The sequence below is a fragment of the Crinia signifera genome, chromosome 8 (genome assembly GCF_055691185.1).
Source record: "Crinia signifera chromosome 8, ASM5569118v1, whole genome shotgun sequence".
NCBI lineage: Eukaryota > Metazoa > Chordata > Amphibia > Anura > Myobatrachidae > Crinia > Crinia signifera.
The window spans coordinates 65,649,956-65,664,693 of record NC_139224.1 but is presented as its reverse complement, the minus strand read 5'-3'; the positions used below and the strand labels follow the sequence as shown (position 1 = coordinate 65,664,693).

At 39.3% G+C, this 14,738-nt stretch overlaps 30 non-coding genes and 1 pseudogene across 30 annotated transcripts; all 31 read left to right on the top strand.

Annotated features, from left to right (window-relative positions):
- The first annotated feature begins 275 nt into the window (after positions 1 to 275).
- Positions 276 to 394, top strand: LOC146030943 (5S ribosomal RNA). Its single transcript, XR_014456423.1, has one exon. It is a non-coding gene; the product is annotated as a 5S ribosomal RNA (ribosomal RNA).
- Positions 395 to 736: 342 nt separating this feature from the next.
- On the top strand, positions 737 to 855 carry LOC146032248 (5S ribosomal RNA). The gene has a single exon (XR_014457692.1). It is a non-coding gene; the product is annotated as a 5S ribosomal RNA (ribosomal RNA).
- Positions 856 to 1,201: 346 nt separating this feature from the next.
- Positions 1,202 to 1,320, top strand: LOC146028056 (5S ribosomal RNA; annotated as a pseudogene).
- Positions 1,321 to 1,665: 345 nt separating this feature from the next.
- On the top strand, positions 1,666 to 1,784 carry LOC146031132 (5S ribosomal RNA). Its single transcript, XR_014456606.1, has one exon. It is a non-coding gene; the product is annotated as a 5S ribosomal RNA (ribosomal RNA).
- Positions 1,785 to 2,129: 345 nt separating this feature from the next.
- Positions 2,130 to 2,248, top strand: LOC146033394 (5S ribosomal RNA). The gene has a single exon (XR_014458804.1). It is a non-coding gene; the product is annotated as a 5S ribosomal RNA (ribosomal RNA).
- Positions 2,249 to 2,593: 345 nt separating this feature from the next.
- Positions 2,594 to 2,712, top strand: LOC146032176 (5S ribosomal RNA). The gene has a single exon (XR_014457620.1). It is a non-coding gene; the product is annotated as a 5S ribosomal RNA (ribosomal RNA).
- Positions 2,713 to 3,054: 342 nt separating this feature from the next.
- On the top strand, positions 3,055 to 3,173 carry LOC146032175 (5S ribosomal RNA). Its single transcript, XR_014457619.1, has one exon. It is a non-coding gene; the product is annotated as a 5S ribosomal RNA (ribosomal RNA).
- Positions 3,174 to 3,514: 341 nt separating this feature from the next.
- On the top strand, positions 3,515 to 3,633 carry LOC146030766 (5S ribosomal RNA). Its single transcript, XR_014456255.1, has one exon. It is a non-coding gene; the product is annotated as a 5S ribosomal RNA (ribosomal RNA).
- A 345-nt stretch (positions 3,634 to 3,978) lies between these two features.
- LOC146030941 (5S ribosomal RNA) lies at positions 3,979 to 4,097 on the top strand. The gene has a single exon (XR_014456422.1). It is a non-coding gene; the product is annotated as a 5S ribosomal RNA (ribosomal RNA).
- A 342-nt stretch (positions 4,098 to 4,439) lies between these two features.
- Positions 4,440 to 4,558, top strand: LOC146032247 (5S ribosomal RNA). The gene has a single exon (XR_014457691.1). It is a non-coding gene; the product is annotated as a 5S ribosomal RNA (ribosomal RNA).
- Positions 4,559 to 4,904: 346 nt separating this feature from the next.
- LOC146033193 (5S ribosomal RNA) lies at positions 4,905 to 5,023 on the top strand. Its single transcript, XR_014458603.1, has one exon. It is a non-coding gene; the product is annotated as a 5S ribosomal RNA (ribosomal RNA).
- A 345-nt stretch (positions 5,024 to 5,368) lies between these two features.
- Positions 5,369 to 5,487, top strand: LOC146031736 (5S ribosomal RNA). The gene has a single exon (XR_014457194.1). It is a non-coding gene; the product is annotated as a 5S ribosomal RNA (ribosomal RNA).
- A 342-nt stretch (positions 5,488 to 5,829) lies between these two features.
- On the top strand, positions 5,830 to 5,948 carry LOC146034197 (5S ribosomal RNA). The gene has a single exon (XR_014459604.1). It is a non-coding gene; the product is annotated as a 5S ribosomal RNA (ribosomal RNA).
- A 346-nt stretch (positions 5,949 to 6,294) lies between these two features.
- LOC146030477 (5S ribosomal RNA) lies at positions 6,295 to 6,413 on the top strand. Its single transcript, XR_014455970.1, has one exon. It is a non-coding gene; the product is annotated as a 5S ribosomal RNA (ribosomal RNA).
- Positions 6,414 to 6,758: 345 nt separating this feature from the next.
- LOC146031689 (5S ribosomal RNA) lies at positions 6,759 to 6,877 on the top strand. Its single transcript, XR_014457149.1, has one exon. It is a non-coding gene; the product is annotated as a 5S ribosomal RNA (ribosomal RNA).
- Positions 6,878 to 7,222: 345 nt separating this feature from the next.
- Positions 7,223 to 7,341, top strand: LOC146030940 (5S ribosomal RNA). Its single transcript, XR_014456421.1, has one exon. It is a non-coding gene; the product is annotated as a 5S ribosomal RNA (ribosomal RNA).
- A 342-nt stretch (positions 7,342 to 7,683) lies between these two features.
- LOC146032246 (5S ribosomal RNA) lies at positions 7,684 to 7,802 on the top strand. The gene has a single exon (XR_014457690.1). It is a non-coding gene; the product is annotated as a 5S ribosomal RNA (ribosomal RNA).
- A 346-nt stretch (positions 7,803 to 8,148) lies between these two features.
- Positions 8,149 to 8,267, top strand: LOC146033181 (5S ribosomal RNA). The gene has a single exon (XR_014458591.1). It is a non-coding gene; the product is annotated as a 5S ribosomal RNA (ribosomal RNA).
- A 345-nt stretch (positions 8,268 to 8,612) lies between these two features.
- Positions 8,613 to 8,731, top strand: LOC146031735 (5S ribosomal RNA). Its single transcript, XR_014457193.1, has one exon. It is a non-coding gene; the product is annotated as a 5S ribosomal RNA (ribosomal RNA).
- A 342-nt stretch (positions 8,732 to 9,073) lies between these two features.
- Positions 9,074 to 9,192, top strand: LOC146034196 (5S ribosomal RNA). The gene has a single exon (XR_014459602.1). It is a non-coding gene; the product is annotated as a 5S ribosomal RNA (ribosomal RNA).
- Positions 9,193 to 9,537: 345 nt separating this feature from the next.
- Positions 9,538 to 9,656, top strand: LOC146030476 (5S ribosomal RNA). Its single transcript, XR_014455969.1, has one exon. It is a non-coding gene; the product is annotated as a 5S ribosomal RNA (ribosomal RNA).
- A 345-nt stretch (positions 9,657 to 10,001) lies between these two features.
- Positions 10,002 to 10,120, top strand: LOC146031688 (5S ribosomal RNA). The gene has a single exon (XR_014457148.1). It is a non-coding gene; the product is annotated as a 5S ribosomal RNA (ribosomal RNA).
- A 345-nt stretch (positions 10,121 to 10,465) lies between these two features.
- On the top strand, positions 10,466 to 10,584 carry LOC146033984 (5S ribosomal RNA). Its single transcript, XR_014459392.1, has one exon. It is a non-coding gene; the product is annotated as a 5S ribosomal RNA (ribosomal RNA).
- Positions 10,585 to 11,140: 556 nt separating this feature from the next.
- On the top strand, positions 11,141 to 11,259 carry LOC146032042 (5S ribosomal RNA). Its single transcript, XR_014457490.1, has one exon. It is a non-coding gene; the product is annotated as a 5S ribosomal RNA (ribosomal RNA).
- Positions 11,260 to 11,601: 342 nt separating this feature from the next.
- Positions 11,602 to 11,720, top strand: LOC146027456 (5S ribosomal RNA). Its single transcript, XR_014454857.1, has one exon. It is a non-coding gene; the product is annotated as a 5S ribosomal RNA (ribosomal RNA).
- A 346-nt stretch (positions 11,721 to 12,066) lies between these two features.
- On the top strand, positions 12,067 to 12,185 carry LOC146032692 (5S ribosomal RNA). Its single transcript, XR_014458115.1, has one exon. It is a non-coding gene; the product is annotated as a 5S ribosomal RNA (ribosomal RNA).
- A 347-nt stretch (positions 12,186 to 12,532) lies between these two features.
- LOC146033168 (5S ribosomal RNA) lies at positions 12,533 to 12,651 on the top strand. The gene has a single exon (XR_014458578.1). It is a non-coding gene; the product is annotated as a 5S ribosomal RNA (ribosomal RNA).
- Positions 12,652 to 12,996: 345 nt separating this feature from the next.
- LOC146030755 (5S ribosomal RNA) lies at positions 12,997 to 13,115 on the top strand. Its single transcript, XR_014456244.1, has one exon. It is a non-coding gene; the product is annotated as a 5S ribosomal RNA (ribosomal RNA).
- Positions 13,116 to 13,460: 345 nt separating this feature from the next.
- LOC146031353 (5S ribosomal RNA) lies at positions 13,461 to 13,579 on the top strand. The gene has a single exon (XR_014456821.1). It is a non-coding gene; the product is annotated as a 5S ribosomal RNA (ribosomal RNA).
- Positions 13,580 to 13,921: 342 nt separating this feature from the next.
- LOC146032174 (5S ribosomal RNA) lies at positions 13,922 to 14,040 on the top strand. Its single transcript, XR_014457618.1, has one exon. It is a non-coding gene; the product is annotated as a 5S ribosomal RNA (ribosomal RNA).
- A 343-nt stretch (positions 14,041 to 14,383) lies between these two features.
- On the top strand, positions 14,384 to 14,502 carry LOC146030743 (5S ribosomal RNA). Its single transcript, XR_014456232.1, has one exon. It is a non-coding gene; the product is annotated as a 5S ribosomal RNA (ribosomal RNA).
- The last annotated feature ends 236 nt before the right edge of the window (positions 14,503 to 14,738 follow it).

Here is a 14,738-nt window from a genome sequence, read left to right as displayed (position 1 = left end):
AGTACAGACATTTGAAAGAGGTCAAACAGACACAATAGCCATCACCTAAAAACTTACCACACTGTTTAGGCCCAATTCCAACTGCTTTTGGCAGCTAAACAGTGTTGAGCCTCTTTAGTAGTTTAATTTGAGACCACATGCTAATATCATGTCCTGTAGGTCTTTTTACATTACCAACACATGATTTTTTTCAGTAAGCCAAAACAGTTAGGAAACTTTTTTATTAACTTACCTGGTTATAGAAGTAGAAGAGGGCAAAAAAGTGCCTGTATCTCACCTACAGCCATACCACATTAGATACACCCAATCTCGTCTGATCTTGGAAGCTAAGCAGTGTTGGGCCTGGTTAGTACTTGGGTGGGAGACCACATGGGAACACCAGGTGCTGTAGGTTTTTTCTTATTACTGGCAAATTGTTTTTATTCTCTAGCTATTTAAATTGGAAACTTTTTTTTATTGCCAGTACAGACATTTGGAAGAGGTCAAACAGACACAATAGCCATCACCTAAAAACTTACCACACTGTTTAGGCCCAATTCCAACTGCTTTTGGCAGCTAAACATTGTTGAGCCTCTTTTGTAGTTTAATTTGAAACCACCTGCTTATATCATGTCCTGTAGGTCTTTTTACATTACCAACACATGATTTTTTTCAGTAAGCCAATACAGTTAGGAAACTTTTTTATTAGCTGACCTGGTTATAGAAGTAGAAGAGGGCAAAATAGTGCCTGTATCTCACCTACAGCCATACCACATTGGATACGCCCAATCTCGTCTGATCTTGGAAGCTAAGCAATGTTGGGCTTGGTTAGTACCTCGGTGGGAGACCACATGGGAACACCAGGTGCTGTAGGCTTTTTCCAATTACTGGCAAATTGTTTTTATTCTCTAGCTTTTTAAATTGGAAACTTTTTTCTCTTTATTGCCAGTACAGACATTTGAAAGAGGTCAAACAGACACAATAGCCATCACCTAAAAACTTACCACACTGTTTAGGCCCAATTCCAACTGCTTTTGGCAGCTAAACAGTGTTGAGCCTCTTTAGTAGTTTAATTTGAGACCACCTGCTTATATCATGTCCTGTAGGTCTTTTTACATTACCAACACATGATTTTTTTCAGTAAGCCAATACAGTTAGGAAACTTTTTTATTAGCTTACCTGGTTATAGAAGTAGAAGAGGGCAAAAAAGTGCCTGTATCACACCTACAGCCTTACCACATTGGATACGTCCAATTTCGTCTGATCTTGGAAGCTAAGCAGTGTTGGGCCTGGTTAGTACTTGGGTGGGAGAGCACATGGGAACACCAGGTGCTGTAGGTTTTTCCCATTACTGGCAAATTGTTTTTATTCTCTAGCTTTTTAAATTGGAAACTTTTTTCTCTTTATTGCCAGTACAGACATTTGGAAGAGGTCAAACAGACACAATAGGCATCACCTAAAGACTTACCACACTGTTTCGGCCCAATTCCAACTGCTTTTGGCAGCTAAACAGTGTTGAGCCTCTTTAGTAGATTAATTTGAGACCACCTGCTTATATCATGTCCTGTAGGTCTTTTTACATTACCAACACATGATTTTTTTCAGTAAGCCAAAACAGTTAGGAAACTTTTTTATTAGCTTACCTGGTTATAGAAGTAGAAGATGGCAAAAAAGTGCTTGTATTCCACCTACAGCCATACCACATTGGATACGCCCAATCTCGTCTGATCTTGGAAGCTAAGCAGTGTTGGGCCTGTTTAGTACTTGGGTGGGAGACCACATGGGAACACCAGGTGCTGTAGGTTTTTCCCATTACTGGCAAATTGTTTTTATTCTCTAGCTTTTTAAATTGGAAACTTTTTTCTCTTTATTGCCAGTACAGACATTTGGAAGAGGTCAAACAGACACAATAGCCATCACCTAAAAACTTACCACACTGTTTAGGCCCAATTCCAACTGCTTTTGGCAGATAAACAGTGTTGAGCCTCTTTAGTAGTTTAATTTGAGACCATCTGCTTATAAAATGTCCTGTAGGTTTTTTTACATTACCAACACATGATTTTTTTCAGTAAGCCAAAACAGTTAGGACACTTTTTTATTAGCTTACCTGGTTATAGAAGTAGAAGAGGGCAAAAAAGTGCCTGTATCTCACCTACAGCCATACCACATTAGATACGCCCAATCTCATCTGATCTTGGAAGCTAAGCAGTGTTGGGCCTGGTTAGTGCTTGGGTGGGAGACCACATGGGAACACCAGGTGCTGTAGGTTTTTCCCATTAATGGCAAATTGTTTTTATTCTCTAGCTTTTTAAATTGGAAACTATTTTCTCTTTATTGCCAGTACAGACATTTGGAAGAGGTCAAACAGACACAATAGCCATCATCTAAAAACTTACCACACTGTTTATGCCCAATTCCAACTGCTTTTGGCAGCTAAACATTGTTGAGCCTCTTTAGTAGTTTAATTTGAGACCACCTGCTAATATCATGTCCTGTAGGTCTTTTTACATTACCAACACATGATTTTTTTCAGTAAGCCAATACAGTTAGGAAACTTTTTTATTAGCTTACCTGGTTATAGAAGTAGAAGAGGGCAAAATAGTGCTTGTATTTCACTTACAGCCATACCACATTGGATACGCCCAATCTCGTCTGATCTTGGAAGCTAAGCAGTGTTGGGCCTGGTTAGTACTTGGGTGGGAGACCACATGGGAACACCTGGTGCTGTAGGATTTTTTCCATTACTGGCAAATTGTTTATATTCTCTAGCTATTTAAATTGGAAACTTTTTTTTATTGCCAGTACAGACATTTGGAAGAGGTCAAACAGACACAATAGCCATCACCTAAAAACTTACCACACTGTTTTGGCCCAATTCCAACTGCTTTTGGCAGCTAAACATTGTTGAGCCTCTTTAGTAGTTTAATTTGAGACCACCTGCTAATATCATGTCCTGTAGGTCTTTTTACATTACCAACACATGATTTTTTTCAGTAAGCCAATACAGTTAGGAAACTTTTTTATTAGCTTACCTGGTTATAGAAGTAGAAGAGGGCAAAATAGTGCTTGTATTTCACTTACAGCCATACCACATTGGATACGCCCAATCTCGTCTGATCTTGGAAGCTAAGCAGTGTTGGGCCTGGTTAGTACTTGGGTGGGAGACCACATGGGAACACCTGGTGCTGTAGGATTTTTTCCATTACTGGCAAATTGTTTATATTCTCTAGCTATTTAAATTGGAAACTTTTTTTTATTGCCAGTACAGACATTTGGAAGAGGTCAAACAGACACAATAGCCATCACCTAAAAACTTACCACACTGTTTAGGCCCAATTCCAACTGCTTTTGGCAGCTAAACAGTGTTGAGCCTCTTTAGTAGTTTAATTTGAGACCACCTGCTTATATCATGTCCTGTAGGTTTTTTTACATTACCAACACATGATTTTTTTCAGTAAGCCAAAACAGTTAGGACACTTTTTATTAGCTTACCTGGTTATAGAAGTAGAAGAGGGCAAAAAAGTGCTTGTATTTCACCTACAGCCATACCACATTGGATACGCCCAATCTCATCTGATCTTGGAAGCTAAGCAGTGTTGGGCCTGGTTAGTACTTGGGTGGGAGACCACATGGGAACACCAGGTGCTGTAGGTTTTTCCCATTACTGGCAAAATGTTTTTATTCTCTAGCTTTTTAAATTGGAAACTTTTTTCTCTTTATTGCCAGTACAGACATTTGAAAGAGGTCAAACAGACACAATAGCCATCACCTAAAAACTTACCACACTGTTTAGGCCCAATTCCAACTGCTTTTGGCAGCTAAACAGTGTTGAGCCTCTTTAGTAGTTTAATTTGAGACCACATGCTAATATCATGTCCTGTAGGTCTTTTTACATTACCAACACATGATTTTTTTCAGTAAGCCAAAACAGTTAGGAAACTTTTTTATTAACTTACCTGGTTATAGAAGTAGAAGAGGGCAAAAAAGTGCCTGTATCTCACCTACAGCCATACCACATTAGATACACCCAATCTCGTCTGATCTTGGAAGCTAAGCAGTGTTGGGCCTGGTTAGTACTTGGGTGGGAGACCACATGGGAACACCAGGTGCTGTAGGTTTTTTCTTATTACTGGCAAATTGTTTTTATTCTCTAGCTATTTAAATTGGAAACTTTTTTTTATTGCCAGTACAGACATTTGGAAGAGGTCAAACAGACACAATAGCCATCACCTAAAAACTTACCACACTGTTTAGGCCCAATTCCAACTGCTTTTGGCAGCTAAACATTGTTGAGCCTCTTTTGTAGTTTAATTTGAAACCACCTGCTTATATCATGTCCTGTAGGTCTTTTTACATTACCAACACATGATTTTTTTCAGTAAGCCAATACAGTTAGGAAACTTTTTTATTAGCTTACCTGGTTATAGAAGTAGAAGAGGGCAAAATAGTGCCCGTATCTCACCTACAGCCATACCACATTGGATACGCCCAATCTCGTCTGATCTTGGAAGCTAAGCAATGTTGGGCTTGGTTAGTACCTCGGTGGGAGACCACATGGGAACACCAGGTGCTGTAGGCTTTTTCCAATTACTGGCAAATTGTTTTTATTCTCTAGCTTTTTAAATTGGAAACTTTTTTCTCTTTATTGCCAGTACAGACATTTGAAAGAGGTCAAACAGACACAATAGCCATCACCTAAAAACTTACCACACTGTTTAGGCCCAATTCCAACTGCTTTTGGCAGCTAAACAGTGTTGAGCCTCTTTAGTAGTTTAATTTGAGACTACCTGCTTATATCATGTCCTGTAGGTCTTTTTACATTACCAACACATGATTTTTTTTAGTAATCCAAAACATTTAGGACACTTTTTTATTAGCTTACCTGGTTATAGAAGTAGAAGAGTGCAAAAAAGTGCCTGTATCTCACCTACAGCCATACCACATTGGATACGCCCAATCTCGTCTGATCTTGGAAGCTAAGCAGTGTTGGGCCTGGTTAGTACTTGGGTGGGAGACCACATGGGAACACCAGGTGCTGTAGGTTTTTCCCATTACTGGCAAATTGTTTTTATTCTCTAGCTTTTTAAATTGGAAACTTTTTTCTCTTTATTGCCAGTACAGACATTTGAAAGAGGTCAAACAGACACAATAGCCATCACCTAAAAACTTACTACACTGTTTAGGCCCAATTCCAACTGCTTTTGGCAGCTTAACAGTGTTGAGCCTCTTTAGTAGTTTAATTTGAGACCACCTGCTAATATCATGTCCTGTAGGTCTTTTTACATTACCAACACATGATTTTTTTCAGTAAGCCAATACAGTTGGGAAACTTTTTTATTAACTTACCTGGTTATAGAAGTAGAAGAGAGCAAAAAAGTGCCTGTATCTCACCTACAGCCATACCACATTAGATACGCCCAATCTCGTCTGATCTTGGAAGCTAAGCAGTGTTGGGCCTGGTTAGTACTTGGGTGGGAGACCACATGGGAACACCAGGTGCTGTAGGTTTTTTCTTATTACTGGCAAAGTGTTTTTATTCTCTAGCTATTTAAATTGGAAACTTTTTTTTATTGCCAGTACAGACATTTGGAAGAGGTCAAACAGACACAATAGCCATCACCTAAAAACTTACCACACTGTTTAGGCCCAATTCCAACTGCTTTTGGCAGCTAAACAGTGTTGAGCCTCTTTAGTAGTTTAATTTGAGACCACCTGCTTATATCATGTCCTGTAGGTCTTTTTACATTACCAACACATGATTTTTTTCAGTAAGCCAATACAGTTAGGAAACTTTTTTATTAGCTTACCTGGTTATAGAAGTAGAAAAGGGCAAAAAAGTGCCTGTATCACACCTACAGCCTTACCACATTGGATACGTCCAATTTCGTCTGATCTTGGAAGCTAAGCAGTGTTGGGCCTGGTTAGTACTTGGGTGGGAGACCACATGGGAACACCAGGTGCTGTAGGTTTTTCCCATTACTGGCAAATTGTTTTTATTCTCTAGCTTTTTAAATTGGAAACGTTTTTTCTCTTTATTGCCAGTACAGACATTTGGAAGAGGTCAAACAGACACAATAGCCATCACCTAAAAACTTACCACACTGTTTAGGCCCAATTCCAACTGCTTTTGGCAGCTAAACATTGTTGAGCTTCTTTAGTAGTTTTATTTGAGACCACCTGCTAATATCATGTCCTGTAGGTCTTTTTACATTACCAACACATGATTTTTTTCAGTAAGCCAATACAGGTAGGAAACTTTTTTATTAGCTTACCTGGTTATAGAAGTAGAAGAGGGCAAAATAGTGCCTGTATCTCACCTACAGCCATACCACATTGGATACGCCCAATCTCGTCTGATCTTGGAAGCTAAGCAATGTTGGGCCTGGTTAGTACTTGGGTGGGAGACCACATGGGAACACCAGGTGCTGTAGGCTTTTTCCCATTACTGGCAAATTGTTTTTATTCTCTAGCTATTTAAATTGGAAACTTTTTCTTTTTATTGCCGACACAGACATTTGGGAGAGGTCAAACAGACACAATAGGCATCACCTAAAGACTTACCACACTGTTTCTGCCCAATTCCAACTGCTTTTGGCAGCTAAACAGTGTTGAGCCTCTTTAGTAGATTAATTTGAGACCACCTGCTTATATCATGTCCTGTAGGTCTTTTTACATTACCAACACATGATTTTTTTCAGTAAGCCAAAACAGTTAGGAAACTTTTTTATTAGCTTACCTGGTTATAGAAGTAGAAGAGGGCAAAAAAGTGCTTGTATTCCACCTACAGCCATACCACATTGGATACGCCCAATCTCGTCTGTTCTTGGAAGCTAAGCAGTGTTGGGCCTGGTTAGTACTTGGGTGGGAGACCACATGGGAACACCAGGTGCTGTAGGTTTTTCCCATTACTGGCAAATTGTTTTTATTCTCTAGCTTTTTAAATTGGAAACTTTTTTCTCTTTATTGCCAGTACAGACATTTGGAAGAGGTCAAACAGACACAATAGCCATCACCTAAAAACTTACCACACTGTTTAGGCCCAATTCCAACTGCTTTTGGCAGCTAAACAGTGTTGAGCATTTTTAGTAGTTTAATTTGAGACCATCTGCTCATAAAATGTCCTGTAGGTTTTTTTACATTACCAACACATGATTTTTTTCAGTAAGCCAAAACAGTTAGGAAACTTTTTTATTAACTTACCTGGTTATAGAAGTAGAAGAGGGCAAAAAAGTGCCTGTATCTCACCTACAGCCATACCACATTAGATACACCCAATCTCGTCTGATCTTGGAAGCTAAGCAGTGTTGGGCCTGGTTAGTACTTGGGTGGGAGACCACATGGGAACACCAGGTGCTGTAGGTTTTTTCTTATTACTGGCAAATTGTTTTTATTCTCTAGCTATTTAAATTGGAAACTTTTTTTTATTGCCAGTACAGACATTTGGAAGAGGTCAAACAGACACAATAGCCATCACCTAAAAACTTACCACACTGTTTAGGCCCAATTCCAACTGCTTTTGGCAGCTAAACATTGTTGAGCCTCTTTTGTAGTTTAATTTGAAACCACCTGCTTATATCATGTCCTGTAGGTCTTTTTACATTACCAACACATGATTTTTTTCAGTAAGCCAATACAGTTAGGAAACTTTTTTATTAGCTTACCTGGTTATAGAAGTAGAAGAGGGCAAAATAGTGCCCGTATCTCACCTACAGCCATACCACATTGGATACGCCCAATCTCGTCTGATCTTGGAAGCTAAGCAATGTTGGGCTTGGTTAGTACCTCGGTGGGAGACCACATGGGAACACCAGGTGCTGTAGGCTTTTTCCAATTACTGGCAAATTGTTTTTATTCTCTAGCTTTTTAAATTGGAAACTTTTTTCTCTTTATTGCCAGTACAGACATTTGAAAGAGGTCAAACAGACACAATAGCCATCACCTAAAAACTTACCACACTGTTTAGGCCCAATTCCAACTGCTTTTGGCAGCTAAACAGTGTTGAGCCTCTTTAGTAGTTTAATTTGAGACTACCTGCTTATATCATGTCCTGTAGGTCTTTTTACATTACCAACACATGATTTTTTTTAGTAATCCAAAACATTTAGGACACTTTTTTATTAGCTTACCTGGTTATAGAAGTAGAAGAGTGCAAAAAAGTGCCTGTATCTCACCTACAGCCATACCACATTGGATACGCCCAATCTCGTCTGATCTTGGAAGCTAAGCAGTGTTGGGCCTGGTTAGTACTTGGGTGGGAGACCACATGGGAACACCAGGTGCTGTAGGTTTTTCCCATTACTGGCAAATTGTTTTTATTCTCTAGCTTTTTAAATTGGAAACTTTTTTCTCTTTATTGCCAGTACAGACATTTGAAAGAGGTCAAACAGACACAATAGCCATCACCTAAAAACTTACCACACTGTTTAGGCCCAATTCCAACTGCTTTTGGCAGCTTAACAGTGTTGAGCCTCTTTAGTAGTTTAATTTGAGACCACCTGCTAATATCATGTCCTGTAGGTCTTTTTACATTACCAACACATGATTTTTTTCAGTAAGCCAATACAGTTGGGAAACTTTTTTATTAACTTACCTGGTTATAGAAGTAGAAGAGAGCAAAAAAGTGCCTGTATCTCACCTACAGCCATACCACATTAGATACGCCCAATCTCGTCTGATCTTGGAAGCTAAGCAGTGTTGGGCCTGGTTAGTACTTGGGTGGGAGACCACATGGGAACACCAGGTGCTGTAGGTTTTTTCTTATTACTGGCAAAGTGTTTTTATTCTCTAGCTATTTAAATTGGAAACTTTTTTTTATTGCCAGTACAGACATTTGGAAGAGGTCAAACAGACACAATAGCCATCACCTAAAAACTTACCACACTGTTTAGGCCCAATTCCAACTGCTTTTGGCAGCTAAACAGTGTTGAGCCTCTTTAGTAGTTTAATTTGAGACCACCTGCTTATATCATGTCCTGTAGGTCTTTTTACATTACCAACACATGATTTTTTTCAGTAAGCCAATACAGTTAGGAAACTTTTTTATTAGCTTACCTGGTTATAGAAGTAGAAAAGGGCAAAAAAGTGCCTGTATCACACCTACAGCCTTACCACATTGGATACGTCCAATTTCGTCTGATCTTGGAAGCTAAGCAGTGTTGGGCCTGGTTAGTACTTGGGTGGGAGACCACATGGGAACACCAGGTGCTGTAGGTTTTTCCCATTACTGGCAAATTGTTTTTATTCTCTAGCTTTTTAAATTGGAAACTTTTTTCTCTTTATTGCCAGTACAGACATTTGGAAGAGGTCAAACAGACACAATAGCCATCACCTAAAAACTTACCACACTGTTTAGGCCCAATTCCAACTGCTTTTGGCAGCTAAACATTGTTGAGCTTCTTTAGTAGTTTTATTTGAGACCACCTGCTAATATCATGTCCTGTAGGTCTTTTTACATTACCAACACATGATTTTTTTCAGTAAGCCAATACAGGTAGGAAACTTTTTTATTAGCTTACCTGGTTATAGAAGTAGAAGAGGGCAAAATAGTGCCTGTATCTCACCTACAGCCATACCACATTGGATACGCCCAATCTCGTCTGATCTTGGAAGCTAAGCAATGTTGGGCCTGGTTAGTACTTGGGTGGGAGACCACATGGGAACACCAGGTGCTGTAGGCTTTTTCCCATTACTGGCAAATTGTTTTTATTCTCTAGCTATTTAAATTGGAAACTTTTTCTTTTTATTGCCGACACAGACATTTGGGAGAGGTCAAACAGACACAATAGGCATCACCTAAAGACTTACCACACTGTTTCTGCCCAATTCCAACTGCTTTTGGCAGCTAAACAGTGTTGAGCCTCTTTAGTAGATTAATTTGAGACCACCTGCTTATATCATGTCCTGTAGGTCTTTTTACATTACCAACACATGATTTTTTTCAGTAAGCCAAAACAGTTAGGAAACTTTTTTATTAGCTTACCTGGTTATAGAAGTAGAAGAGGGCAAAAAAGTGCTTGTATTCCACCTACAGCCATACCACATTGGATACGCCCAATCTCGTCTGTTCTTGGAAGCTAAGCAGTGTTGGGCCTGGTTAGTACTTGGGTGGGAGACCACATGGGAACACCAGGTGCTGTAGGTTTTTCCCATTACTGGCAAATTGTTTTTATTCTCTAGCTTTTTAAATTGGAAACTTTTTTCTCTTTATTGCCAGTACAGACATTTGGAAGAGGTCAAACAGACACAATAGCCATCACCTAAAAACTTACCACACTGTTTAGGCCCAATTCCAACTGCTTTTGGCAGCTAAACAGTGTTGAGCATTTTTAGTAGTTTAATTTGAGACCATCTGCTCATAAAATGTCCTGTAGGTTTTTTTACATTACCAACACATGATTTTTTTCAGTAAGCCAAAACAGTTAGGACACTTTTTTATTAGCTTACCTTGTTATAGAAGTAGAAGAGGGCAAAAAAGTGCCTGTATCTTACCTACAGCCATACCACATTTGATACGCCCAATCTCATCAGATCTTGGAAGCTAAGCAGTGTTGGGCCTTTTTAGTACTTGGGTGGGAGACCACATGGGAACACCAGGTGCTGTAGGTTTTTCCCATTACTGGCAAATTGTTTTTATTCTCTAGCTTTTTAAATTGGAAACTTTTTTCTCTTTATTGCCAGTACAGACATTTGGAAGAGGTCAAACAGACACAATAGCCATCACCTAAAAACTTACCACACTGTTTAGGCCCAATTGCAACTGCTTTTGGCAGCTAAACAGTGTTGAGCCTCTTTAGTAGTTTAATTTGAGACCACCTGCTTATATCATGTCCTGTAGGTCTTTTTACGGTACTTATGTAATATCTGGACTCCCGTTTTTCTTATGAGTCCGCGTCCCCTCGCGGGGCTCGCTGCGCTCACCACGCTTCGGGCACGGTGGCTCACTGCGCTCGCCACACTATATAAAATCAACTCCATGCGTAGTTGGATAGTAGGGGTATGAAAAAATGGGGTGCATTTAACATGGGAGTCCAGATAATACATAAGTACCCTTTTTACATTACCAACACATGATTTTTTTCAGTAAACCAAAACAGGTAGGAAACTTTTTTATTAACTTACCTGGTTATAGAAGTAGAAGAGGGCAAAAAAGTGCCCGTATCTCACCTACAGCCATACCACATTTGATACGCCCAATCTCGTCTGATCTTGGAAGCTAAGCAGTGTTGGGCTTGGTTAGTACTTGGGTGGGAGACCACATGGGAACACCAGGTGCTGTAGGTTTTTTCTTATTACTGGCAAATTGTTTTTATTCTCTAGCTATTTAAATTGGAAACTTTTTTTTATTGCCAGTACAGACATTTGGAAGAGGTCAAACAGACACAATAGCCATCACCTAAAAACTTACCACACTGTTTAGGCCCAATTCCAACTGCTTTTGGCAGCTAAACATTGTTGAGCCTCTTTTGTAGTTTAATTTGAGACCACCTGCTAATATCATGTCCTGTAGGTCTTTTTACATTACCAACACATGATTTTTTTCAGTAAGCCAATACAGTTAGGAAACTTTTTTATTAGCTTACCTGGTTATAGAAGTAGAAGAGGGCAAAATAGTGCCTGTATCTCACATACAGCCATACCACATTGGATACGCCCAATCTCGTCTGATCTTGGAAGCTAAGCAATGTTGGGCTTGGTTAGTACTTGGGTGGAAGACCACATGGGAACACCAGGAGCTGTAGGCTTTTTCCCATTACTGGCAAATTGTTTTTATTCTCTAGCTTTTTAAATTGGAAACTTTTTTCTCTTTATTGCCAGTACAGACATTTGAAAGAGGTCAAACAGACACAATAGCCATCACCTAAAAACTTACCACACTGTTTAGGCCCAATTCCAACTGCTTTTGGCAGTTAAACAGTGTTGAGCCTCTTTAGTAGTTTAATTTGAGACTACCTGCTTATATCATGTCCTGTAGGTCTTTTTACATTACCAACACATGATTTTTTTTAGTAATCCAAAACATTTAGGACACTTTTTTATTAGCTTACCTGGTTATAGAAGTAGAAGAGTGCAAAAAAGTGCCTGTATCTCACCTACAGCCATACCACATTGGATACGCCCAATCTCGTCTGATCTTGGAAGCTAAGCAGTGTTGGGCCTTGTTAGTACTTGGGTGGGAGACCACATGGGAACACCAGGTGCTGTAGGTTTTTCCCATTACTGGCAAATTGTTTTTTATTCTCTAGCTTTTTAAATTGGAAACTTTTTTCTCTTTATTGCCAGTACAGACATTTGAAAGAGGTCAAACAGACACAATAGCCATCACCTAAAAACTTACCACACTGTTTAGGCCCAATTCCAACTGCTTTTGGCAGCTAAACAGTGTTGAGCCTCTTTAGTAGTTTAATTTGAGACCACCTGCTAATATCATGTCCTGTAGGTCTTTTTACATTACCAACACATGATTTTTTTCAGTAAGCCAATACAGTTAGGAAACTTTTTTTATTAACTTACCTGGTTATAGAAGTAGAAGAGGGCAAAAAAGTGCTTGTATTCCACCTACAGCCATACCACATTGGATACGCCCAATCTCGTCTGATCTTGGAAGCTAAGCAGTGTTGGGCCTGGTTAGTACTTGGGTGGGAGACCACATGGGAACACCAGGTGCTGTAGGTTTTTCCCATTACTGGCAAATTGTTTTTATTCTCTAGCTTTTTAAATTGGAAACTTTTTTCTCTTTATTGCCAGTACAGACATTTGGAAGAGGTCAAAGAGACACAATAGCCATCACCTAAAAACTTACCACACTGTTTAGGCCCAATTCCAACTGCTTTTGGCAGCTAAACAGTGTTGAGCCTCTTTAGTAGTTTAATTTGAGACCATCTGCTTATAAAATGTCCTGTAGGTTTTTTTACATTACCAACACATGATTTTTTTCAGTAAGCCAAAACAGTTAGGACACTTTTTTATTAGCTTACCGGGTTATAGAAGTAGAAGAGAGCAAAAAAGTGCCTGTATCTCACCTACAGCCATACCACATTGGATACGCCCAATCTCATCTGATCTTGGAAGCTAAGCAGTGTTGGGCCTGGTTAGTACTTGGGTGGGAGACCACATGGGAACACCAGGTGCTGTAGGTTTTTCCCATTACTGGCAAATTGTTTTTATTCTCTAGCTTTTTAAATTGGAAACTTTTTTCTCTTTATTGCCAGTACAGACATTTGGAAGAGGTCAAACAGACACAATAGCCATCATCTAAAAACTTACCACACTGTTTATGCCCAATTTCAACTGCTTTTGGCAGCTAAACATTGTTGAGCCTCTTTAGTAGTTTAATTTGAGACCACCTGCTAATATCATGTCCTGTAGGTCTTTTTACATTACCAACACATGATTTTTTTCAGTAAGCCAATACAGTTAGGAAACTTTTTTATTAGCTTACCTGGTTATAGAAGTAGAAGAGGGCAAAAAAGTGCTTGTATTTCACCTACAGCCATACCACATTGGATACGCCCAATCTCGTCTGATCTTGGAAGCTAAGCAGTGTTGGGCCTGGTTAGTACTTGGGTGGGAGACCACATGGGAACACCTGGTGCTGTAGGATTTTTTCCATTACTGGCAAATTGTTTATATTCTCTAGCTATTTAAATTGGAAACTTTTTTTTATTGCCAGTACAGACATTTGGAAGAGGTCAAACAGACACAATAGCCATCACCTAAAAACTTACCACACTGTTTTGGCCCAATTCCAACTGCTTTTGGCAGCTAAACATTGTTGAGCCTCTTTAGTAGTTTAATTTGAGACCACCTGCTAATATCATGTCCTGTAGGTCTTTTTACATTACCAACACATGATTTTTTTCAGTAAGCCAATACAGTTAGGAAACTTTTTTATTAGCTTACCTGGTTATAGAAGTAGAAGAGGGCAAAATAGTGCTTGTATTTCACTTACAGCCATACCACATTGGATACGCCCAATCTCGTCTGATCTTGGAAGCTAAGCAGTGTTGGGCCTGGTTAGTACTTGGGTGGGAGACCACATGGGAACACCTGGTGCTGTAGGATTTTTTCCATTACTGGCAAATTGTTTATATTCTCTAGCTATTTAAATTGGAAACTTTTTTTTATTGCCAGTACAGACATTTGGAAGAGGTCAAACAGACACAATAGCCATCACCTAAAAACTTACCACACTGTTTAGGCCCAATTCCAACTGCTTTTGGCAGCTAAACAGTGTTGAGCCTCTTTAGTAGTTTAATTTGAGACCACCTGCTTATATCATGTCCTGTAGGTTTTTTTTACATTACCAACACATGATTTTTTTCAGTAAGCCAAAACAGTTAGGACACTTTTTTATTAGCTTACCTGGTTATAGAAGTAGAAGAGGGCAAAAAAGTGCTTGTATTTCACCTACAGCCATACCACATTGGATACGCCCAATCTCATCTGATCTTGGAAGCTAAGCAGTGTTGGGCCTGGTTAGTACTTGGGTGGGAGACCACATGGGAACACCAGGTGCTGTAGGTTTTTCCCATTACTGGCAAAATGTTTTTATTCTCTAGCTTTTTAAATTGGAAACTTTTTTCTCTTTATTGCCAGTACAGACATTTGAAAGAGGTCAAACAGACACAATAGCCATCACCTAAAAACTTACCACACTGTTTAGGCCCAATTCCAACTGCTTTTGGCAGCTAAACAGTGTTGAGCCTCTTTAGTAGTTTAATTTGAGACCACATGCTAATATCATGTCCTGTAGGTCTTTT